At 41.1% G+C, this 25,454-nt stretch overlaps 1 protein-coding gene across 1 annotated transcript in view; it reads right to left on the reverse strand.

The window, feature by feature from the left end:
* The window catches only part of WDR89 (WD repeat domain 89), a 22,536-nt gene extending 14,205 nt beyond the window's left edge, over positions 1 to 8,331 (reverse strand). The window contains exon 1 of the mRNA XM_008065706.2: positions 8,221 to 8,331. The gene's annotated coding sequence lies outside the window, so the exon portion shown is untranslated. The remainder of the gene's footprint in view (positions 1 to 8,220) is intronic.
* Positions 8,332 to 25,454: the final 17,123 nt, after the last annotated feature.

Genomic DNA, 25,454 nt, shown 5'->3' on the forward strand with positions numbered 1-25,454 from the left:
ATTTATTGTAGAGATGAGGTCTTGCTGCCCAGGCGGGTCTCGAACCCGCAGGCTCAGGCAATCTACTCACCTCAGCTTCCCAAAGGCGCGGGATTACAAGCTGAGCCACTGAGCCCAGCTATAAATAAGCAAAATCAAAGTGAACTTCCAAGAACCAGAGTTTCTAAATACCTGTATTAAATACCTGAATCTCGGTCATTTTTTTCATTTTATTTATTTTTTACTCATTAAATCTAAGTTAAACTAAATGTAATACTACTGAGAGAAAATGTATACCATACTATCTCACTTTACTAAAAGTATTTCTATGCATGCATACTGGCTATCCAGCCTACCCTTATGTATACACATAAAGGTCTCTAGATTAATGTTTATAAAATGTGTGTGTGTGGGGGCCTTCTTTCTAGTTATTTTTCTACATTGGTAAACTTGTTAATCCCATAAGTACTATTATATGTCCATTGTACTGAAAATAGCACAATATTCAGAAAAGTCGGTTTCTGAGCCCAATAATTCTTGTTCCAGAGCCCGTTATTAGTTCCTATGTGATACTGCCTCTAAGTACTTTTTAAAAATAGGGGTACACTATGTCGCCTCTATCTAAGCATGTAACATTTTTTTTTAAAGAAAGAATATTTGCAGAGGACCAGAAGCAGTAGCTGCTAACTTCTAAAGCATGCCAGTGACCAATCTTGAAACATCGAATGGCAGCCACAATAGCTCTATACTGGACATTAAAGAGGTTTGATATTTATCAAATATATCTAACATCAGCTGAAGCAAAATTGCACAGGGGAAGCATAAGACTCTGGTTATGAACACTTCAGAAAAACAGGGCAGAGTGAAATGGGAATAATCACTCCCATGCGTCGCCAGTGTGTCCTAGATGAAACAATACCAGGGGATAAAAAGCATACATCAATTTAACTTCTAGAACCTTTCCCAGAAAACCTTTATATCAATAATTTAAAGAAATTTAGGAATATATTCTAAACTAACACAGAATTGGCTTTGAAACAATTTGTCAAAAGACCATTTGTTTGAAACTGGAAAGAAGTGCTGAATAATTAGTGGAAGGTATTCTAAACTGACATCTGCTACAACTCCAATATAATTTTACATGTCATATTCATTAATGACTGAGACTTAAGGTCTTTGTAAATTAATCTTGCTTAGTGAGTCTGAATATGCTATTCTTATTCATATAACTGTTCAAGATACTGACTAGAGCAACATATGGCACCCCATGCATTAAAGACACTAAAACTCTAAGGAAAAGCACAATTTTTAAAGTACAGAAATCTGTTATCAAGGAAAAGGGGAGGGTTAGGAGGGAATGACACACACTTTCTCATGCAGTGCAAGATTATACCTCAGATTCCAGACAGAATACTAGAAGCATTTTTTTAAAAGAAAGAAATTTTCCACAGTAACATCTTGAAACATGGTTTCTCAAGTAAATCTTCAATCCAAAAGTCACCCTTAGCCAGGTTCGGTGGCTCAGCCTGTAATCCCGTGCCTTTGGGAGGCTGAGGTGAGTGGATTGCCTGAGCCCGCAGGTTCGAGACCCGCCTGGGCAGTAAGACCTCATCTCTACAATAAATAAATTAAAAAAAAAAAATCAGCCGGGCGTGGTAGCGCATGCCTATAATTCTGGCTACTGGGAAGGCTGAGGCGGAAGGATCGCCAGAGCCCAGCAGGCGAGGTTGTAGTGGCCGGGAGCGGCCATTGCACTCCAGTCTGGGCGACAGAGTGAGACTCCAACTCAAAAAAGACCCCAAAAAACAAACAAAAAAAAGTCACCCTTTATGGTAAGTCTAAAGTGCCCAGCTTCTTTCTACAAGAACAATTAACTGCTTTTTTCCTTTCCAGAACAACCAACTGGTTAACCAAACAAACCAAGTTTCCCGTCACCAGATGTCTTAATTTAGAACCATTAGAAGCTATGTGGCACAATCCAATTCTTGAATTGGTACTATATATTTACTGTTTCTTCTTTCTCTAATTTTGAAAAGATGCTTTTAAGAATTAAGCAAGTACTTCTTTAATAAGTGCAAAAAACCCTAAAAAACAAAAAATAGGAAAAATCAAAAGCATCATGTCCTGTTACAGAATAACATTTTCAAAGACGTTGAGTGCAGCAGCTCATGCCTATAATCCCAGCACTTTGGGAGTCTGAGGCAGAAGAACTGCCTGAGTCCAGAAGTTCAAAACCAGCCTAGGCAACATAAAGAGACCTTGTCTCTACAAAAATAAAAAAATTAGCCTAGTGTGGTGGTGCACACCTGTAGTCCCAGACTCAGGAGGCTGAGGCAGAAGGATTGCCTGAGCCTAGAAGGGTGAGGTTGCAGTGCCACTGCATTCCAGACCGGGCAACAGAATGAGACCCTGGCTCAAAAAAAAAAAAAAAAAAAAAAGATTCCCAGATTCCTGGCCTAAGCAAACATATTGTTGGCATATTACTTTTAGAATGATTACAAGCTTTTAAGATAATTATAGATGACGAATTGTACAGTTAGATAATTATCTACTTTAAGCTTTATTGATAAACTGTGGCATGATAATACAATAGAATTCTACACAGCAATAAAAACACACAGCAATAAAAAACACAATAGAATTCTACACAGCAATAAAAAACAGCAATAAAAAAAGAAAGGACTTAGTGAAAGAAGCCTGACACAAAAGAGACTATATAATTTCATTTATATAAAGTTTAAGGTCAGGTAAAAGAAATCTATAATGGTAGAAGCTAGAATACTAGTTATCTTTTGGGAAGATATAAACTGGGAAAGAGAACAAGGGAACTAACTCTCTGGGCAGTGCATATGCACAGGTATATTCATTTGAAAATATAAAATCATCATAGTGCTTGTTTCGGCAGCATATATGCTAAAATTGAAATGATACAGATTAGCATGGCTCCTGCACAAGAATGACATGCCAATTTGAAACCGTTCCTTTTTTTTGAGTCAGAGTATTACTCTGTCACCCAGGCTGGAGTACACACAGTCATGGCCACTGTAGCCTCAACCTGCTGGGCTCAGATAATCCTTCCACCTCAGCCTTCCAATTAGCTGGAACTACAGGTGCGTGCCACCATGACCAGCTATTGTTTTATTATAGAGATAAGGTCTCATCTAATGCCCAGGCTGGTCTCGAACTTCTGGGCTCAGGCAGTCCTCCCACCTCAGCCTCCCAAAGTGCTGTGATTACAGGTGAGAGCCACCACACCTGGCCTCTGTTTCTTTTTTTGGAGACAGGGTCTTGCTCTGCCATCTAGGCTGGAATGCAGTGGCACAATCTTAGCTCACTGTAAGCTCGAACTCCTGTGCTCAAGTGATCCTCCTGCTTCAGCCTCCCAAGCCACTGGGATTACATGCATACACCACCACACGTGGCTAATTTTTTAATTTTCTGTAGAGATGAGTCTCATCATGTTGCCCAAACTAATCTTGAACTCTTCGCCTCAAGTGATCCTCCCAAAGTGATGGATTTATAGGTGTGAGCCCTGCACCCTGCAAAGTTCCACGTTAGAATATTTTAACAAAGAAGAACATTCAGAGCACAGGAAAGAGTTCTTGGAAACTAAAAATGAGATAGCAGAAATAAAAAGGCTATAGAAGAGCTAAAAGATATAGTTAAGGAATATTTCCAACTTAAGCAGTATGAAAAGAAAGAGAAAGAATAAAGAAAAGAAAATCAGGGGACTGATCAATCTAGGGGGAAAAAAGGAAGAGGCAAAAACTGAGTTTTCAGCAAAAAGGATGCCAAAAAAGAGCCACACCACGACACACATATCTTGACATTTCAGAAGGCTGTGATAAAGGAAAGAGTCTAGAAGTGTCCATGGAGAATAGTGGTCACATAAAAAAATCTCATGAATCATAACAGCATCAGACTTCTCAATAGCAATCCTAGGGGAAAAATGAAATAGTGTCTTCAACATTCTGGATCAAAATCATCTCTGTTTGATCATTACAAAATATATACATGTATCAAAGTATCACATCGTATTCCATAACTATGTACAAATATTACGTAAAAAATATAAAAACAAAATAAAATTTAAAAATAAAAGTACCCCAAAAAACCCTCTAACCCAGAATTTTTTTATCCAGTCAAGTTAACAATCAAATGTGGGCATAGGATAATATCTTAAATGCTTTAAAAATCTCTCAAAACAAAATAAACCGTGGAGGAGGATGACTCCCTGCTTTCACCAAGTCGCATACCAAGAAAACAGCACCAACAGTGGTCACTGAAAGAGGAAGCACTTGGCGATAAACCCCATCAGGGCTTTCTGGAACTGAGAGGGGAGCACTGACAGTAAGAGAAAACCTCCAGTATCCCAGGCCTGACAGTAAGCACAAGGCAGCAGTAGCTCGGAGCTAAAAGAATTTGAAGTCTGTACTAAAGTAACTATAGCAACAATAAATCCAAGCCAAATTAGACTGTTCAACCCCTAACACTCATAGCCTGAGAGAAGCACAGGTGGCCATTTCCAAGGGTAAATACTATAGTTCAGTCTCCATTGGGTGGGGGAGAGAGAAAAGAGAGAGTGCGAGTGCACAAGTCACCAGGAAATTGTCAAGAAATGAGAACGGATCCAGAGATCACTCAGATGAAAGACTTTAAAATAGTGAAGATTTAGCTTTTAAGATCCCCCAAAACAGAAAACAACAAGTGCTAGCAAGAATGTGGGGAAAAAATTGTAGTACAGTCATAATGGAAAACAGTATGGATGCTCCTCAAAACATCAAAAATAGAACTACCATATGATCCAGCAATCCCACTACTAGGGATGCATTCAAAGAAAAGGAAATCAGTTTGTCAAAGAGACAACCACATTCCTGTGCTCACTGCAGCATTATTCACAACAGGCAGGGCATGGAATCAACCTAAGTGTCCATCGACAGATGAATGAATAAAGAAAACCTGATGTATAATACATGCAATAGAAAGCTACTCAGCCTTAAAAATGAAGACAATCCTGTCATTTGTAAAACAGAGAGAAACCTGGAGGTCATTATGTTAAGTGAAATAAACCAGGTCTAGAATGCCAAATACTGCATGATCTCATCTAGCTATATCTATCGCCATACAAACACAAAAAAATCGCAGAATTTATTTATAAAAAGTTGTGTATCTAATTAGCCGGGTGCATGCCTGTAGTTTCAGCTACTTGGAAGGCTGAGGTGGAAGGTTGACTTGAGTCTTGCAGGTTGAGGCTATGGTGGTCATGAGTGTGTCACTGCACTCCAGCCTGGACGACAGAGTGAGAATCTGACTCAAAAAAAAACAAAAAACCCAAAAAACAACGCAATGTATACTTGAAAATTGCTAGGACAGTAGAATTCAAGTGTTCTCACCACAAAATAAGTATGTGAGGTAGTGGATATGTTAATCTACCTGACCTAGCTATTCTATAATGTATGCATATGTTAAAATACCTGTTGCGCATTTCATGACGGGGGATTTATGAGCACATCTGCCCACATCGCACTGAGCTTCAGCGGTTTTGGACCCCAAACAGCATGACCCCATGCCCCACCCTTTCTATTTGGCCAATCTCACCCTGAGAGACATTTTTTTTCCCCCCCGATGAAAAAAGTACTCCAAGGGAAACATTTTGCTGTTGTGGAAGAGTTGAAACAAAAAAAAAGCAGAAACACAAAAAGGCATCAAAATGGATGAATTTAAAAACTGTTTTGAGCAGTGGAAAAAGTGTCTTGATAGGTGTATTGCATCAAATGGAGAGTACTTTGAAGGTGACTGAAGTTTAAACATGTAAGAATAAGTACACAATTTTTATAAATAAATTCCAGTTTCTGGAGGGTCCCCCTTGTGCGTTGTCTTAAAATTCATTTTTTTTTTTGAATTTGAGTCTCACTCTGTCGCCCAGACTGGAGTGCAGTGGCTGCTCCCAGCCACCGCAGCCTCGACCCGCTGGGCTCCGGCGATCCTTCTGCCTCAGCCTTCCAAGTAGCTGGAACGACAGGGGTGCGCAACCACGCCCGGCTAATTTTTTTGATTTATTGTAGAGATGAGGTCTCGCTGCCCAGGCGGGTCTCGAACCCGCGGGCTCAGGCAATCCACTCACCTCAGCCTCCCAAAGGCGCGGGATTACAGGCTGAGCCACCGAGCCCGGCTGTGCGTTGTCTTAAATAAACCTATTGTATGGAAGGCTGAGGCGGAAGGATCACTTAAACCCAGTAGGTTGAGGCTGCAGTAGCTGTGAGCGTGTCACTGCATTCCAGTCTGAATGACAAGAGTGAGATCCCAACTCAAAAAAAAAAAGAAAAGAAACTATTGTAAATATAAAGCCATGGAGGGGGGGAGGAGGATGGGATTAACAGTAGCAAATATCTGTCTGGGGATGGAAAAACACCTCTTATCAACAGGGTGCCTGAATGAAACGTAATTGTACACCTAACCCTTAACTGTACCCCACAAAACCATAATAAAAAATATTGATTAATTAAAAAATATATATATAAAGCCATGGATAGGTTAAAAGTAAATGGATAGAAAGGGATGACCATGCAAATGCCTACAAAAAGAAAGCTGTGGTGGTTCACTAATATGAGTTAAAGAAGTCAGAGCAAGCCAGGCATGATGGCCCAAGCCTGTAATCCCAGCACTTTGCAAAACAGAGGGAAGAGGACTTCCTGATGTCAGGAGTTCAAGACCAGCCTGAGCGACATGGTGAGACATCATCTCCACAATAAATAAAAAAATTAGCCAGGCATGGTGATGCATGGCTATGGTTCCAACTACTTGAAAGGTTGAGGCAGAAGGATCTCCTGAGCCCAGGAGATCAAGGTTGCCGTGAGTATGCCACTGCACTCCAGCCTGGGCAACAGAGTGAGACTCCAACTCAAAAAATAAAATAAAATAAAAGGGAAGGGGGGCACACCTCATCAACAAGGATACCTGCATAATGAACATTTGTATAACTAACTCTGAATTGTACCCCACATCTTTAAAATAAAAAAATTAAAAGTTAAAAAAAATACCAGTTTAAAAAAAAAAGAGCAAGGAATATCAATTCAAAATACATTGTGAGAGACCCAAGAGATTAAAAAAAAAAACAAAAAACACTCTAAGAGAACTATTACTATATGAATTCCTACCCACGTTCACTGTATTTGTTTGCAGTGTTTGTACTTAGAATTTTGTTAAGTTTAATTTTTGTTTGTCTCATAAAATAACCGATTGCTTCCGCAACTGCTGCTAGCAGTATGTGAATGTCAAGTAATAAACCCCTCTCAGACATTCCTTTGCTTAGCCTGCCTGCTTGCTAAACCTAGCTTATCTGACATTCCACTCTGCTCATTTAGCAGCTCCCCCATCAATCACAGGTAGCTGAGCGGACCAGACCAATCCCAAGTGCCCCCGTACCCATTAGAAGAAATTAACCCTATCATGTAAAAACAAGTTTAAAGTTCTTTCCCCTCCCTCTGTAATGATATATAAAAACTGCTTGCCATGCTGGATCGGGGCTCTCGTCCCTGAAGCTGCTGCTTCAGGCGTGAGCCCAGACTCGAGCCTGAATAAAGACCCTTGTGTGTTTGCATCAGAGCTGGCTCTTTGTTGGATTCTGAAATTTGGGTTTAACACATTGTAGATCTAAATGTAGGAAAAGGAACTACAAAACTTCGTGGAAAAAAAAATAGAAAATGTATGATCTTTGGTTAGATAAAGATCTCTTAGAATACAAAAAGCACAAACCATAAAAGAAAATTTTTGACTTCATGAAAATGCAAAACTTCTTATTTTTGAAAAAGTTTAAAAAAACAGTTAAAAAAATAAAAAGGCAAACTATAGACTGGAAGAACATATTGGCAAAACACCTATCTGGTGAAGAACTTATATCCAGAATATATACAGAACTCTTGCAACCCAATAATAAGACAAACGATTCAATAAAAAAAGAAAAAAAGGTTAAATATTTGAAGAGACACCTCACCAAAGAAAATATGTGGATAACAATTCCATGAAGAGAGGCTCAACATCATTAGTCATCCACGACATGCAAATTAAAACTACAATAAGCCATTACTACACACTGACTAAACTGCCTACAATACAAAAGGACTACCAATACAAAGTGCTGGCAAGAATGCAAAGCAACAGGAACCCTCATACAGTGATGGGAAATGATACAGCCCTCTGGAAAGCAGTTAGGCAGAATAAAAAATAAAGTTAAATACTTACCCAGCAATCCCACTTTTAGGTATTTACTCAAGAGATATGACAACATATGTCCACACAAAGACCTACACACAAATGTTCATCACCTCTTTATTCATTAACAGCCAAATACCTGGAAACAATGAGAGTATCTGTCATCTGGGGAGTAGAACAACAAACTGTGGCATATATATATACACACACAGAGAGGGTGCCAAAAAAATATATTCACATTAAGAAAGGAAAACACTGTATTAAAATTGTCATACTCAATATATTCCAATCACAAAAGATGAATACAATTCAGATTTGACTTCTGCAATTACAAGAGGTGCTCCAAGTGGCTACCATCAGTGTCCAGACGCTTGATTACTGCGAGCATCTCAAATTTCTTAAAATGTGTACACATTTTTTTTGGGCACACACACACACACACACAGACACACACAAACACACATGCGCACCCGCGTGCGCTCACAGGAATCTAACTCTGCAATAGAAAAGAAACAAACCAAGCCAGGCTTGGTGGCTCAGCCTGTAATCCCGTGCTTTGGGAAGCTGAGGCGAGTGGATTGCCTGAGCCCACGGGCTCAAGACCCGCCTGGGCAACTTGGTGAGACCTCATCTCTACAATAAATCAAAAAATTAGCTACAGAAGGCTGAGGCGGAAGGGTCACCGGAGCCCCAGCAGGTCGAGGTTGCGGTGGCCGGGAGCGGCCACTGCACTCCAATCTGGGAGACAGAGTGAGACTCCAACTCAAAAAAAAAAAAAAGAAAAGAAAAGAAAAGGAACAAAGCAATGATACATGCAACATAAAAGGGTACAAAATGTATGATTCTTTTTATAGAACATTCTGGAAATGGCAAAATGTTAGGCACTGAAATGAGATCAGTGGTGGCTAGGAGCTGAGGCTGTCAGGACGGCAATGATTACTAAAGGGCACAAGAAAACTTTTTGGGGTGATGAAAATGTTCTATATAGTTCAAAATTTCAGTTTCATTTTTAGAATTTATAAATTTACTCAAAACATATCAGATGGGAGTCTTCAGCCAACCAAAGAAAGGCTAGAACATTGCTCTAACAGTTTTACCAAGTTTGCTGTTATTCTGATGCTGCAGCATTCGTTCTTCATTCAACCCTGCTATAAACAAATAAATATATAACATCATGGAAGACAAGCTCTATGAAGAAAATTAAGCCAGAGTTTAAGGGCTATAACATGATGAGAAGGGATGAGATGGGCTAAGAAGCCATTCTTTTAAATAAAGTGGCTAGGATAGACTCCAAGGTGTAAGACTTGGGGAGACAGCTTAATTTAAAGAGTGAGCAGCCGGACACGGTGGCTCATACCTGCAATCCCAGTACTTTGAGAGGTGGAGGCAAGAAGATCGTCTGAGTTCAGGGGTTCGAGACCAGTCTAGGCAGCATGGCAAGACCTCATCTCTACAACAAATCAAAAAATTAGCTGGGCATGGTGGCACACGCCTGTAGTTCCAGCTACTTGGAAGGCTGAGGCAGAAGGATTGCTGGAGCCCAGCAGGTTGAGGCTGCAATGGCCATGATCATGCCACTGCACTTCAGCCTGAGCAAGAGTGAGACTCCAACTTAAAAAAAAAAAAAAAAAAGGGAGCAACGCAGATCTCTGAAAAGTAGCTATGACCCCAGCAATCTGATGCCAAACTTAAAAAAAAAAAAATCAAATAATATACATGTTTTTTTAAAAGTATGTTTGCCTGTGTAGGACTCCTGTATCACTTTCCTGGGCGCTCTGTGCTACCTTGAATCGGACTGCAACTCCAGCTTAGTGGCATTTACGGTAGAGACCCTGTCTCTAAACAAAGTAAGACAAAAAAAGAGAAAATGGAGTTCTGAACTAAGGGATGGAGAAAAAAGGGCAATTTTTAAAAAAAGACAGTGTCTCACTCTATTGCTCAGGCAGCAGTACAGTGGTACGATTATAGCTCACTGCAGCCTCGAACTCCTGGGCTCAAGCAATCCTCCCACCTCAGCCTCTCAAATAGCTGGAATTACAGGCACTTGTCATCACATCCAGACAATTTTTTTTTTTTTGGTAGAGATGAGGGTTTGACTATGCTGCCCAAATTGATCTCAAACTCCGGGCCTCAAGTAGCCCTCTCAGCCCGCCCCCCTCAAAGTGCTGGGATTACAGGCATGAGCTACCTTGCCTGGCCTATGGTAAATTTGAGAACTACTCAGGAAGTAAAATTAGTGAAACTTGGCATCAACTGGATTTGAAAGTGAGGCAGAGTCGAAGAGGAGGAGGAATTTAAGTTGATTCCTGGGTTGGATGACTGGGAGAAGTTAAGTCAAAGTGAATCCAAAAAGCAAGAAAATGGGGGCAAGAACAAAGAAATGTCCTTAGTTTTATTCATATCAAGCCTGAGGGACTTGTGGAAATGGCTAAGAGCAAATATGCAGGAAATATTTGGATACATCAGTTTGTAACTCAGACAAAAAGCAAGGCATTCTGTCACCAGACTAGAGGAAGGAGGCAGTAGTTAAGAACCAGGAAAGCTACCATATGCTCTCATCATAAGCGGACCTTGAGCAATTATCATAATAATATAAGAAAGGGATTGGCAGTAGTGGGAAATGGCGGAGGAGGTGGGGGGGTGTGAGACCGGCAATTGAGGGAAACTTCCAGAGGAGGGAGGGGCACACCTCATCAACAAGGGTACCAGCATAAGGAACATTTGTATACCTAACCCTGAATTGTATCCCACATCTTTAAAATTAAAATAATAAATTTTTTTAAAAAGCCAGGCTTGGTGGCTCAGCCTGTAATCCCAGCAATTTGGGAGGCCAAAGCAAGTGGATTGCCTGAGTCCCCAGGTTCGAAACCAGCCCAGACCTTGTCTCTACTATAAATCAAAAATTAGCTGGGTGCAGTAGCGCGTGCCTGTAGTTATGGCTACTTGGAAGGCTGAGACAGAAGGATCGCCAGAGCCCAGCAGGTGGAAGCTGGGGTGGCCATGAGTGTGCCACTGCACTCCAATCTGGGCGACAGAGTGAGACTCCAACTCAATAAATAAATAAATTAATTAATTAAATAAAATAAAAACAGGAAAGTGAATGTGCCTGCAGAAAGTGGAAGTATTCAGAAGCATAGCAAACAGCAGGCCAGAAACAGAATCCTGGAATACCACTGTTTAAGGAATAGGCAGAGGGGGAAAAAACATAAAACTATAATAGACACAAGGAAAAAAGAAAGGCAGAACGTGGCCAAACAATAGTTAATATTAACTGATAACTGATATTCAAGGTTACTGTGTCAGTCTCTTCATATACAATGCTTTATTAAACTCTCCCAATAATCCTAAAAGCTAGTCTTTTATGACAATGCTTTAGATGAGGAACTGAGACAGAGAGAGAATGGAATGGGTGTACAGCCAAACTACCAAGCCTCAAATTCTGGCTTTCCTAGCTGCTTCAGTTTCAGACTCTTTAAACAGCGGAGAGCAATATCAACGTCATAAGGCTTTATAAGAAGTAAATTCATTATCACACATTAAGTGCCTGAATGGTGTCTGGCACAAAAGAAGCACTCACATACCACTCAATGAGAGCACAGAGAATTTAAAATAAATGTAACACGGTGACAAATGGTGACTTGCAGAATAAACTAGTATTAGCATTTCTATCTCTTTTATATATAAATATGTATACATATGTGTATATGTGTGTGTATGTGTGTGTGTGTATATGAACTATTCACAATATGAATGCTCCCCCCCCCCAAATGCTATCTTAAGTCACCAAGCAGAAAGTCGCTTTAACATATTAATGATTCTTTAAATTTCCACTGTCAATTAGTGGCTGAAATAAGATTAAACCAGAATGAGACTTCCTGACACTGGATAGCTTATAATCATGTCAACATCTCTATCAGACAATAAGGCACTACTTTATAAGTATTTACAAACTGATAGCTACAGACACTTGCTTTTACATTCTAAGGTTGATTCACTATTCATTACTCCCAAACAGGAAGTGATCCAAAAGGAATATATTCAAATAGAAATCAAAACAGTAAGTGGTAAAACCCCCAAACATAAATATGTATAGCTTGTATAACATTCATATGAAGATATAGCAGAACCAGCTCTTTGAAGCACTTTTGTGCTATATTATGGGGAGATCAGAATCTGGTAAGTTCTAAACTCATTTCCTCTCTTCTGAACTCAAAGACCCTGATATCAGAGAAACAAGCAACAAAAGGCATAATCCTTGAACTATCTTGCAAAATCCGGATATTAAGAGAAAAAAACCATTACACTTATTTTATAGACCTGATGTGAAGGATAAAAAGAGCTGAAAATCATCTACAGTCAATTGTAAACTGTACTAAACATACGAATTAGACTTAAGCTGTCAAACTGTTTTCACAGTTGCCTTCCTTGCCCTTGGCACTGATTACTACTGCCATCTAGCAGCAAGTCCAAACATCAAGATACCTGTAAAAAAATCACTCAGGACATAACTCTGGTCTCCAAACAGAAAGATGCCTTCAACAGTCCATAATTACTTAAATTTCTGCTGTTAATCAGGACAACTGAAATTGAACTGATTTTTTTCTTAGACTTTCCATTCTTCTTCAGGCAATGTAAATTATTACCTCCATGTGAAATCCTAGACTTTACCCTCAAACCTGATCCCTCTCCAAAATTCAACCCCATATTTCCTTTCCTTTTTGTAAATTAGGGGTCTCACTTTGTTGCCCAGGCTGGTCTCGAACTGCTGAGCTCAAGTGATATTTCTACCTCAGCCTCCTAAAGTGCTGAGATTACAGGCGTGTGAGGAACCACACCTGGCCTCAATCCCATATTTCTAATGTCTGCCTAGACCCCTACACCTGGATGTGCTGCCGAAACTTTAAATTACATATATCTAAAATATAACTCACATACCTGTATTCTCTATCTCTGCTACCTGCACAATCTTCTCCATCATTCAGGCTCAAAATCTCAGAACCATCTTTGATTAAAGTGAGGCGAGAAATGAAGAGTCAACTGGCTTATAAATCCTACCTTGAAAAATCACCCTTCACAGTCATCTCCTGTCTGTTTGCCCTCCCATGATCTTCCTTCAGTTTTTCATTACCCCTTCTATGCAATAACCTGCTACGTGTCTGACCCACATTAGGACAGGAATCACGTCATGTAACATTAACTGGTTTGGTTCCTGGACAAAGATGGCAAGAATGGGACAAATTCTTACTTCCACGAGAGAGTTTAAACAAAAGAGTTCTGTTCATAGAGATGGAGTCTCACGATATTGTCCAGGCTAGCCTTGAACTTCTGAGCTCAAGTAATCCTCCTACCTTAGCCTCCAAGTAGCTGGGACTCCAGGTTCTTGCCACCATATCCAGCTTTGATTTCACAAACATGTCTTAAATATATAAAACCAAATACTTAACTTTTATATACATAATACATTATTTTGAAAGTCTGAGCATGTGGATTGATTACTCATTGTATTGTATAGATTCATCAATATTTTAATGGGTAAAATGTGTTTAGCCTGTAAATATTTTTTCCACAATAGAACTACAAAAAGAGTTGCTATATACTCTCCAGGAATCCTACATTCTTTTTTTGAGTTATTCAGATCCCAACTATGCTTCAAGATTTAGCTCAAATTCTACTAGTATTATAAAAATCTTCCTTAATTCAGCTTAAAATGAGTTTCTATGTCCTCTGGATGTGAAAATATTGTCTGTTATTCATATAGCAATAATGATATTGAAATATATCGAAGTGTTACTTATCTCTGTGTTTTACATATTTGCTTCTGCCCCACTGTAAAGTATAAACCTAAGGCCAAGAGCATGTTTTCCAATTCTTTAATATCAATCCAGTTGGGCGTGGAGGCTCACATTTATAGTCCCACTACTTTAGGAGGCTGAAGCAAAATGGGTGCTTGAGCTCAGGAGTTTGAGATCAGCCTGTGCGATACAGTGAGACCTAGTTTCTACAAAGAAATAAAAAAATTAGCCAGGCATGGTGATGCATACCTGTAGACCCAGTTACTTGGGAGGCAGAGGCAGAAAGATCACCTGAGCCCAGAAATATGAGGCTGCTGTGAGTTGTAATGGTGCTATTGCACTTCAGCCTGGGTGACACAGTGAGACCCTGACCAAAATAAATAAATAAATTAATAATAATAATAATATCAATCTTCTACCAGCCTGAGGCTAACTTGATAGTCTATCGTACAAAATTCTATTTCCTGTGGAAAGAAGGTAAAAATACAAACATGTAAAATACACTCAAAAGGGGAAGACAAGGGGGCAGAAATAAGGAACTACACATGTAAAACAATGACAGTTTAAACAGGAAAAGACTCATAAAAACAATCCTCAGGCCTCAGAGGCAGCTACCCCCATTTTTGGAGAAAGCAAGACTCCTACATAAGAAATATATCAAATAGTAACAATATTGATAAAACACCCATAACCACTGCTTTGATGAGGTCAATTTATCCAACCTCCTAAATCCAGAAAGCCCCATGAAAGCGTAATTGAGGAAACCAAGGAAAGGGCTAGGATTTGGAATCATCACCCCACAGGGCTCCCTATATGCAGAATGCAGTCACTAAACACCTGATGGCTTGAATGTAACTTAACACTAGTCCTAGAAACCCAAATTCTGGAATTAAACAAAATGTTCAAAATGCTACTCTTCCTTCACAAAATGTATAGGATCAAACTATCTCAAATTTCCAGAATGCAGTAAGTACTATATATGCTATAAACATGTTTTTGAGGCAAAGAATACATCCACACATTTTAATTATTCAAGATTTAAAAAGACAATTCAATAACTCATAAATTGTATTCTTCCTATTTTTAGAATAGCTCAGGGGATTTGTGTGATTCCCCAACTCCTTTCTTAGTTCCTAAGAAAAAAATCTTAATTTGATTTTATAATCTCAGGGAAAAACAAGGAGAAAGTTAGGAAAGAGTGAAATAGCTTCATAAAAATAATTCAGTGTTACATTAAATATGAATTAATAATAGACTAATGAGATCACAAGTTAAAAAAATCAATGTGAAAAATTTAGTATCAATGCCATCTTCAATTTAGCATCTTTTTTTTTTTGAGTTGGAGTCTCACTCTGTCACCCAGACTGGAGTGCAGTGGCTGCTCCCGGCCACCGCAGCCTCGACCTGCTGGGCTCCGGCGATCCTTCCACCTCAGCCTTCCAAGAAGCTGGAACGACAGGGGCGTGCTAGCACGCCCGGCTAATTTTTTGATTTATTGTAGAGATGAGGTCTCGCCAAGTTGCCCAGGCAGGTCTCGAAACTGCGGGCTCAGGCAATCCACTCACCTCAGCCTCCCAAAGGCGCGGGATTACAGGCTGAGCCACCGAGCCCGGCTTCTTCTTTTTTTTTTTTTTAAGAGACAGGGTCTTGCTCTCTTGCCCAGTCTAGAGTGCAGTGGCACAGTCATAGTTCACTAAGGCCTCAAACTCCTAGGATCCTCCCACCTCAGGCTCTTGAGTAGCTGGGACTGCACAAGCCACCACACCTGGCTAATCGTTTTTATTTTCTGCAGAGTCAGAGTTTTACTATGTTGCCCAAGCTGATCTCAAATTCCTGGCCTCAAGTGATCCTCCCTCCTCAGCCTCCAAAGTGCTAGGATTACAGGTGTGAACCACCATTGCACCTATTCGTCTTTCTTCCTTTTTTGAAAATGCATGCTAAATTCCTGTCATACATGCTAAGAACTTTAGGTCTCAGCAACGCAAGGCTGAAGAATTCATGAGAAAAGGGAAAAGCTCTGACAGAATCAGAACCAAAATAAAAGTACTCTGACAGCAGCCAAGCGCCGGAAACACACTGGGAAATGAAGGAACCATCTGGGCCGGACCTCGTCAATATGAGTGGGGAGAAGGGGTGTTACTGCAGAGAAGGTGGCGGAATTTTTATGGGGAAAGATCTGCACTGGACAGGAGAAAGCTTTCTTCTTGGGGAGTGTGGCCTTCAGTGGATCTCAGATCCTATGTGAACCCCGCTTTCCTCACATTACCACTTGTTCCACTGACTGATTCTGTTGTGGGCATCAATACCATAACAGTAACTAAAATGTATTAAATCCTTGCTATATGTCAAGCACTGTTGTTCTAAATGCTTTACATGCATTCTATCTCATATAGCCTTCTGGGCATCCCATAAAATAAGTACACTTACTTCCCGTATTGTATAATTATGAAAGCGTGGTTTAAAAAGAGTAGGTGGTTTGTCAAATGTCACTCAGCTCGCAGATGCAGAATGGAGATTGGAACTCAAATCTGATTCTAAACCCACACTCTCAAGTAGTGTTATCAGAATTCTTATCTCTACTAAGTGAATCATCATAATTCAAACCAAGCAACACACAATTAAAATATTTAAAGCATATACGTGGAAAGACTTAATACTATTAATAATACATTTAAGCTGGGCTCGGTGGCTCAGCCTGTAATCCCGTGCTCTGGGAGGCTGAGGTGAGTGGATTGCCTGAGCCCGCGGGTTCAAGACCCGCCTGGGCAACTTGGCGAGACCTCAACTCTACAATAAACCAGAAATTAGCCAGGCGTGGTAGTGTGTGCCTATAGTTCCAACTACTTGGAAGGCTGAGGCGGAAGGATCGCCGGAGCCCAGCAGGTTGAGGCTGCAGTGGCCGAAAGCGGCCACTGCACTCCAGTCTGGGCGACAGAGTGAGACTCCAACTCAAAAAATAATAATAATAATAATACATTTAAGAAAAAAGATAATGGAAATACCAACGATATGAAATCTAGTGCAAACTTCCAAGTATTTATTTACAGGCTTAAAACTGAAGCTTTCTCTCTTTGCTATTATTTCACATTAACACTTGATGAAAGACACTCAATAAAATCAATAAAGAAGAAATGTATTTAAGACTTTGTCAGGCTGGGCACGGTGGCTCAGCCTCTAATTCCAGCACTTTGGGAGGCCAACATGGGAAGACTGCTTGAACCTAGGAGTTTAATACCAGCCTGGGCAACATGGCAAAAAGAAAAAGAAATTATTTTTTTTTCTAAAAAAAGAAAAAAATAATAAATAAAATAAATTAGACAGGCATGGGGGTGCATGCTTATAGTCCCCGCTACTCAGGAGGCTGAGGTGGGAGGAGCCTTGAGCCTAGGAGTTCAAGACAGCAGTTAGCTATGATCACATCACCATACTCTGGCCTGAGCAACAACAAAAGACATAATGAATCTAAATTAACAGGAAAATATTTTTAATTATAATGGTGCATCGAGCTTGTCTTTGGAAAAGGTCTCTTTTTCTTTTTCTACAAACTTGTATCAGCAAAGCAAAATGAAATTTGGAAGCACACTAATATTAACTCAAAAGAGTTGACAGACAAAATTTTTAAGCATTTTTTTGGTCTAGTTAATTCACAAAGAGGCAAATAGTGCTAGAATTTTTTTTTTTTTTTTTTGAGTTGGAGTCTCACTCTGTCACCCAGACTGGAGTGCAATGGCTGCTCCCAGTCAGCCCAGCCTCGACCTGCTGGGCTCTGGCGATCCTTCCGCCTCAGCCTTCCAAGTAGCTGGAACTACAGGTGCACGCTACTACACCCGGCTAGTTTTTGATTCATAGTGGAGATGAGGTCTCGCCAAGTTGCCCAGGCGGGTCTTGATCCCGCAGGCTCAGGCAATCCACTCACCTCGACCTCCCAAAGTGCTGGGATTACAGGCTGAGCCACTGAGCCCAGCCTAGAATATTTTTTTTTAAATCACATGTACTAGCAGAATTCACTACAGGACTATTGCTAAATTTGAACCCTTAAGGCACAGTAGATAATGTAACTTTATAACCAATTTTGTTTATAAAAGAACTTCACATTTTAGGGTGGGTGCAGTGGCTCACACCTATAATCCCAGCACTTTGGGAGGTCAAGGTGAGAGGAATGCCTGAGCTTATGGGTTCGAGATCAGTCTGGGCAACACGGTGAGACCTCATCTCTATAATAAATCAAAAATTAGCTGGGCATGGGGGCGCAAGCCTGTAGTCCCAGCTACTTGGAAGGCTGAGGTGGAAGGATCGCCTGAGCCTGGCAGGTTGAGGCTGCAATGGCCATGAGCGTGACACTGCACTTCAGCCTGGGCGACAGAGTGAGACTCCAACTCAAAAAAAGGAAAAGAAAAAAAAAGAACTTCACATTTTGCAAAGGACTACAGTTGTTATAATGTTGTCTGATTCCCATAACAACTCTGTGAGCTAAGTAAGACAAGTACTATTATTCCTATTTTACAAATGAGTAAATCAAGTTCAGAAAAGTTCAATATTTTGCTTGGTCTAGATACATTTTCTAACTCCAGTGTGGCTCTTATCACACCATGTTTCCAACAATTTTGTGTTTCATATTTTTCAAGTTGTTTCATAAAGATTAGTGCTTATCCAAGAAAATCTGGAAAAGATACAGTATAACGGAGTTTCATGAGCTTTAAGACTTTAACAGAGTTTAATAATTATCATATACTGTAAGATTTATCTAGCTAAGACGATCAACCAGTTAGCCCTGAGTGAACTTTGAACTAAAGAAAAATCTGCACTTAAAGCTAAGTGAATCCAATTTTAATGCTTAAATGTGAATTAATGTGGCTTGATGAAAATACTATTTTTCAAGAGCTTAAAAAAATCACTTCTAATGATCATTCATGTCAATCACTAAAGTTTATTTTAAACCACATAAGGCAACTTAGCTAGAGCAAGAAAACAGAGAGGGCTGGTAAATCAAATGTGAGCATTTAACAAATAAGTGAAATAGCTTAGGTTTGGATTACTAGAGAAATTTCTTTGTACATTATATAAATATGCTGCGCACAGTGGCTTGCATCCATAATCCCAGCTACTTAGGAAATTAAGGCAAGAGGATGGCTTGAGCCCAGGAATTCAAGACCAGCCTAGGCAACACTGCAAAATACTTGTCTCAAAAAAACCAAACCAAAACAAAAATACATATATAACTAGTCAAGACAATCCCCAAGAAACTGTACTTTAAGTACACAGAAATTAAAACGTTGTGGCCTATAAACTGCATTCTATATCCTCACATTCCAAAGTCAGATGGTAAACCACTCACTGCGCTTGCAAAGGAGATGGCCCAAAACAAGTTTTACAATTAGCGTAACACCATTTTGAGGGAATAAACACTCCATAGTAGAGGTTTACCAAAAAAAAAAAAAAAAAAACCTTTGGAAAAAGTTGCTTATGGGAGTATTGTAGAATTTATTCTTTGTTCCCACTTGACCATGCATGAGAATAGCTTGACTTGGTCCCCTGTAAACTACTGATACAGGATTCATGATGGAAAAGTCTAAGGGACTATGGCTGGCTACCTGTTCAAATAGAACAAGGAGAAATGGCTGCATTGCACTGTCACTGGATTATAGACCCAGCCTCTATCAGGGCAAAAGATGTGAGGCTTCTCCTATGGACCTGCTAACACCACAGGTCTGCAGCATAAAAGGACTTAGCTCAACAGGGCTGTCTACAGACATTTAGATGACAACGGAGGATTTGCAAGATGAAGAAACTAACAGCTGGAAACTAAGGGCTGTGAGTTGAAGCAGCTGGCTAGATGATCCACCATTACAGCAGAGATTGCGAGCACACAAGCAGATCACTACTAAGCTCACCACACAACTAGATCAGCCAGGCGTGGTCATGAGACAGGCTTCTAGCCAATGAAATGTGAGGAAAAGCAACGTAGGCCGCTTCTAGGCCTGGCCCATAGAAAGTTCCCACATGTGCTCCTTGCTGTTTCCCATTACTACTGCATGCCGAAGCAGAGATTTTTTTTTTACGAAATAAAGTAAGTTACAAACTTTAACGATATACACCTGCATTTAGCTATTATTTCTCCCCACTGGGCATCAGTATAGCCCATTAAAGACATAAAGTATTGCATTGCCAATTGTGTTAGTTGGGCACCTAGGCTAACTTTGCTGGAGTTACAAATGCACTCTCAGAACCAAACTCATTCATATGTTGGGGACATCCTATAGTTAGAATATAATGAAAGCCTAATCAGAGCTGGGATCTTTTTCATACATGATCTTATTCCAAAGTTATCTATACTGAATGATAACAAACTTAACTCAATCAGATCCCATATCCTGATCATTACAAACTCCAGCCAGAAAGCAACAGATGGCTGTTTTCTTCTAAAGATATGACAAAAAACTGAAGTTATCAGAGCTACTGTCTTCTTGTGAGGGGGCCTGGAGAGGATTAGTGGAGCAGCTCTTGCATCTTCAATGATGAAAGGAACCATCCACCCAGTTCACCATGCCTGCACAATCTAGGTTAGCAGCAATAGGATCAAGTCTTTTACTTGGTTAAGTGGCTTCTTTACCTAAGGCTATGCTTCTTAAACTGGGGGACACAAACCTATGACAATAGTAAACACGTAGCTACAGAAGTCAGGCTCCACGTTGGGTGTCTGCAGTCCTGCTCAGGAGGCTGAGGCAGGAAGTTTGCTTGAATCTAAGAGTTCAGTTCAAGACCAGCCTGGGTAACATAGCAAGACCACATCTCTAAGACAAATACATAAGTAAGAAGCTATAAGGCCGGGTACAGTGGCTCATGCCTGTAATCCCAGCACTTTGAGAGGCTAAGCTGAGAGGATTGCCTGAGCGCAGGGGTTTGAGACCAGCCTGGGCAACTTGGTGAGACCTCATCTCTACAAAAAATAAAAAACTTAGTCAGGCGCACTGGCACATGCCTGTAGTTCCAACTACTTAGAAGGCTAAGGTGGAAGGAAAGCCTGAGCCCCGCAGGTCGAGGCTACAGTAGCCATGAGCATGCCACCGCACTCTAGCCTGAGTAATAGCATGAGACTTGATAAATAAATAAGCAAATAAATAAATATGAAGCTACAGAATAAACAGCAGCCTCTCTAGAACAGCAATGTTTTGATGTGATAAATAATTCAAAATAGCATCAACCATGAACCTATTATAAAAGTGAATGCAAAGTCACATGAATTTTTAAGGTAGGAGATTAGAATTCAAAGAAATTTCATTCTTCTAAAGTGTTAATTCAGGCTTTGTGTCCAGACATCACAAAAATACTCATTTAGATCTGCTGTTAAAGAGGTATTCCATGGCCAGGCATGGTGGCTCACGCCTATAATCTCAGCACCCTGGGAGGCTGAGGTGAGAGGACTGCCTGAGCCCACTAGTTTGAGACCAGCCCGGACAGCTTGGTAAAACCTCATCTCTACAATAAATTAAAAAATTAGCCATGCATGGTGGCACATGCCTGTAGTTCCAGCCACTTGAAAGACTGAGGCAGAAGGATCACCTGAGCCCAGCAGGTTGAGGTTGCGGTGGCTGGGAACACGCCACTGCACACCAGCCTGGGCAACAGAGTAAGACTTCAACTCAAACAAAAAAAGACATTCCAGCACCAACCTGTGATGACTTAGGTTCTTTTCACAGAAATCTGAAAGTCTAACTCATCAGTCATTTAATGTGATTTTTTTTTCTCTTATAACCCCTGAGGCTTTGCTTTAAACTCACAAGGATAGGATGTTTAATTCTTTATACCCTTTGTGGTAGGCTGAATAATGGCACCCAAAGATACCTAGGTCTAAACTCTGGGAACCTGTAATTCAGGATCTTGAGATGGAGAGACCATCCCAGGTTATCTGGTAGGCCCTACATGTAAGTACAAGTGCCCTCTAAGGGAGGTAGAGGAAGAGGTGACTACAGAAGAGAAGGTGACATGATGATGAAAGCAGAGACTGGAGTGATGTGCTTTGCAGAAAGAAGCCATAAGCCAAAGAGGACGAGTGGTCTCCAGCAGCTGAAAAGGGCAAGGAAATGGACCTTCTTTTCAGAGCCTCCAGAAGGAATGAGGCCTGCAATATCTTGATACTAGACCAGTGAAAATGACTTCACACTTTCGACCTCCAGAACTGAAAGAGAATAATGTGTATCGTCATATGAAATTAACATCCTCTCAATAGTTTAGCAGCAATTTGTACATGGTCTGCCCTAAAATACTGAACTAACTTGAAGGTCATTCTACTTCATATACATAGAAATTATCTCATTTTTACTACTAAACATATATCTTTTTTTTTTTTTTTTTTGAGGAGTCTCACTCTGTCACCCAGGCCAGAGTGCAGTGGCATGCTCACAGCCACTGCAGCCTCGACCTGCTGGGCTCCGGCGATCCTTCTGCCTCAGCCTTCTGAGTAGCTGGAACTACAGGCGCACCCCCCCACGCCCAGCTAATCTTCTGATTTATTGTAGAGATGAGGTTTTGCCAAGTTGCTCAGGCTGGTCAGGCAATCCTCTGGCCTCCATCTCCCAAAGTGCTGGGATTACAGGTGTGGGAAATATCTTAAATATGTAAAAGTCATTGAAAATGTAGCTCTTTAAGACATTATGGTGAAAAAGCAATATCTTCAGTCCTATTTGTTGCTAATAATGGAAGCTACAGAAAAAGTAGTCATGATTTTAGGTTAAAACAAAGATACAATTCAAAAACTGCATGGATCATTAAAAAAGGTTAACAAACTCAGAAACGCAGTTCTATGGGCTGCTGTGCTTTATGCTACCTACAGCAGGCTAAGGTAATAATACAAACCAGACAGGTAATTCTTCTGCACTCACAGGGATCACTGTCCTGAACCCTGGGAAGCAGGTAAGTGGTCTACATGGGCTTAAGGGGTATTTCACATTTAAGTGGTACCTGGCTGTAGGGTACCACTGTTTTGTGCTGTGCAGGAGATTCAAGTGATAGTCTAAGCTTCAAGAGGAAGCATTTGAAAGCAGAAACCGTCATTTGCAGTTTACATCAATAATTTATTTTTATGCCCGTTATGTCATGTGATCCTCACAACTCTAAGAAGTAGTCAAGTTTGGAACTGATCTCAATGCTGCAGTTGAAGAAGCCGAGGATGACTTGACCAAAGGCTAATATCTGGCTCTCACTCCAGTATCTTTCTAGATCACTGTATCTCGGAAACAACAATTAGCTTATTTCCAGGTATGTTGCATTGACTCTTAAAATAATTTCAAGTTAGGAAAGAAAACAGGAGCAACATTTTACAAGAACTATCGCCTTTTAATTTTAGGTCCGTGGAAGTCGAATGCCACACGCAATTTGCCAGAAACAAGCTAGTGAACACGCGGACGAGTAATTTAATGTCTGTTTCTTCCCGTGAAAAAAGAGAACAGCAGCCTTTCTAGACTGCTGTGCAGATTAAACCACCTAATACACGTGCAGCGCTTAACGTTGTAGCTGGTGTCCCAAAAACATCATACTACGTGACGTCTCTTCCTCATTGAAAATCTGCTTTCTGGCCCCGAAAAAATACTCACTCCAGGACGTGAATGGAGACGAATGCGGAGGGAAGGTAGAGCAGGGGGAAAACAGGTCCTGGATACTTTTCCTTGAAAACTAACGAAGGGACATGTGTATACCTAACCCTGAATTGTACCCCACATCTTTAAAATTAAAAATAAAAAACTAGCGAGGGGTTTTACTTAAAAATGACCCAGAGGAGCAGCTGGGGCAGCCTGGGCAACCCCAGCCGGACTGGCAGAGGCTCTAAGGGCAGGGCCCGGAGCTCGGCACGAGACGCCCCAACACGTGCTTCCTCCTCCCGGCACCTACATTATCTCGCTGGGACGCTCTCCGCGTTAGACGTTCAGCTACCCTGGTTTCTAGACTTGATCAGCACTGTCACAGCCGGCCGAGAGAGCTGCCCATCCCGAGAACCTCGCCCAGCCCAGTCTAACCCTGAAAATTGTACCTCAGTATCCAGCCCCCAACAGGTACCGGAGAAGCGCCAGCTCATCCGCAGCTCCGAGAGGACGACCGGAACCCCGCCCCCTCCCTTTCTGATTGGGCAAATGCTCAAAGACACTAAAGATGATTGGTCAGCAGCAGAGAGGCGGGTCCTGACGCACAAAAAGCGGAGGGGGCGGGGCAAGAAGGCGTGGGGAAGTTGCCAGGAGCCAGCCCCTCTCGCTAGCTCCCGATTGGACAAGAGAAGAATGTCTACGCCTGCGCAGAGTCAGCCTCCGTATAGCACAGCACAGCACTACCCCCTACGTTACGTTAGCGGAAGTTTCAGCGACCCCCATTGGTGGTGATGAAAATTTGGCTATGTGGCCAATAAAAGGGAAGGAATAAAGCGATTCCGCCTCCGCCCTGGCCGACTGAGTCCTTCCGGTGACGCTGGGCAGCTTGGGGTCGTTTTAGCGTTTAGGCGCTAAAGTTTTCACTGAGCCAACTTGGGTAGAGAATTGTTATAGTGGCTAGGAGACTTACATGGCGGATGAGAATTTATTAGTTAGAATCAGGCCCTGAAACTGTGCTCAGAAAACCTACGTAACACGCGAAGTACCCAGTTCTTCCTGCCCTCACTGGTGCGGCTGAATACGGCCGTGTCATTGGATGAAGAAGTTATCAATCAATTTGAAGGTAGCTCCGCCTCGGCCCCAGAGCATTCTGGGATTTGTCGTCTAGGGCACTCGGCTACTGTCGTTTTAAATGTGGCTGCTGCTGTGGAGTTCTTCCTGATTGTTAATAGCGCCCGCTGACGTTTGTGGTGGTTTTGATGTGTTCCTTTGGGTTTTTTATCCTTTCGTTTATGAGCACCATTAAGAGGAAAGGACATTTAAGAAAAATGGAATGATTTCATGTATGTTGGCAGAAGGTAAATGTCCGTGTTTCCCCGAAACGTTTTACATGCTACAGTGCGTGGCGCTCTGCTGGCTGGATGTTCGTGATTACCGTGCTCAGGAGATATTACAGTTCTTTGTGTGTGTAAAAGTTTTGCTATTCCGACAAAGCAGTCTTTGACTTTCATATTAGTGTCCATTCGAGAATATTTTTTGAGCATAACCCTACGTTTAGCAATTGTGTGTACCCTGACGGCATGGGGAGCAGCTGCTTACATAAACCAACCATGGCTGTGACCTAAAGCAGAACTGGCTGCTGGCTTGACCAGAAAGTGGTGCTGTAGTTAAAATGTCAAGCGTCAGCAACATCAGGAAGGGCACACACAGTATATTATTAAAGGTTGCATTTTGATGTCCATTTTCAGCCTTTATTAAAACAGTTTTAGCCGGACTCGGTGGCTCAGCCTGTAATCCCGCGCTTTGGGAGGCTGAGGTGAGCGGATTGCCTGAGCCCGCGGGTTCGAGACCCGCCTGGGCAGCAGACCTCATCTCTACAATAAATCAAAAAATCAGC

This window comes from Carlito syrichta, unplaced genomic scaffold (genome assembly GCF_000164805.1).
Source record: "Carlito syrichta isolate Samal-C Ts95f unplaced genomic scaffold, Tarsius_syrichta-2.0.1 Scaffold308795, whole genome shotgun sequence".
In the NCBI taxonomy this organism is placed as follows: Eukaryota; Metazoa; Chordata; class Mammalia; order Primates; family Tarsiidae; genus Carlito; species Carlito syrichta.